Source organism: Nematolebias whitei, unplaced genomic scaffold (genome assembly GCF_014905685.2).
Source record: "Nematolebias whitei isolate Nwh7 unplaced genomic scaffold, NemWhi1 Nwh_scaf_3536, whole genome shotgun sequence".
Taxonomy (NCBI): Eukaryota; Metazoa; Chordata; class Actinopteri; order Cyprinodontiformes; family Rivulidae; genus Nematolebias; species Nematolebias whitei.
Window position 1 is genome coordinate 3361 of NW_023622081.1, and position 1037 is coordinate 4397.

The 1037-nt window shown below is 54.7% G+C and overlaps 1 long non-coding RNA gene across 1 annotated transcript; it reads right to left on the minus strand.

Annotated features, from left to right (window-relative positions):
* Positions 1 to 418: 418 nt before the first annotated feature.
* LOC119429600 lies at positions 419 to 945 on the minus strand. The gene is made up of 3 exons (XR_005187808.1): positions 873 to 945; positions 591 to 693; positions 419 to 465 (listed from the first exon to the last, which is right to left on the minus strand). It is a non-coding gene; the product is annotated as an uncharacterized LOC119429600 (long non-coding RNA).
* Positions 946 to 1037: the final 92 nt, after the last annotated feature.

The window sequence follows — 1037 nt, forward strand, 5'->3', positions numbered from 1 at the left end:
AGCAGGGCGTGGCCTGCCTTGCTCATGAGCAGGTCCTCCTCAGCAGCGCCTCCGGCCACATTTAAACCCACACTTCTGTCCAGGTGGGGTTCAAAGTGGGGGCGCGCACAGTTCACTGAACATTTGGCACAAATGGGGAGGGAAATGGCCACATGTGGGATTATATGTAAAGTTAAAAGTCAAAATAAGAGCTGCACACACAAACACAAGTGATGGGGCTGCACGAGCGTAAAGGAAGAAACACGTGATGCGCACAGCTAAAAGTTCAAATCGCAGCTTTCATGGTGTTATGGGGGGGGAGGGCAATTCGGGACAAATGGACGTCCCATGTGAACACAGAGCTTGTGTTTATCATGTTCAGCACGGAGGATAAATAAAGCTTCACGTGCAGGAGAGAGGAGTAAACAAACAGGACTTACTCCGTGCGCAGGTCTCAGCAGCAGGACCACCGCCAGGACCCAGATCCTGCAGGGAGAAACAAATGTTGGACTTTAGTGAGGGGGGGTCTGCCAGGCAAAGTGCGCTCTGACGCTGCGCCAGAAACAAAAAACTGCGCAGAGTGCGAGTCTGCGAAGAACACAGACTCTTACAGGAGCTTCATTTCTTGTCACGGGGGGGCTCAGATCAGACTCTTGTCCTCAGCTCTTCAGACGCGCACACAGACAGCTCGCTCTCTCTTCCTCTCGCTGTCATCTAACCGGAGACACAAGGAGAGACATAAAGTAGTCCCACCGCGCGGAGTGGACCAGAGTCTCACACACAGACACAGATTTCACCCACAGCCGCCACCGAGAACTTGGCCGGGGGGTGGAGGGGAGGGGGGGGGGGGATTAATGTGACAAAATGAGAATAAGTTTAGAAATCTGACTTACCGAAGTGCGCGCGGTGCGGTGCGCTCTCCGAGCTGCGGCGCTTCAAAACTCAGCAGCAAAACCTGCGAGACCTGAGAGGAGGGGCCAACACGCACATGACACCAAGCCTCCAGAACCAGCTGCACACCAAGGGCCACAACCAGGAGGCTGCACACCAAGGGCCAC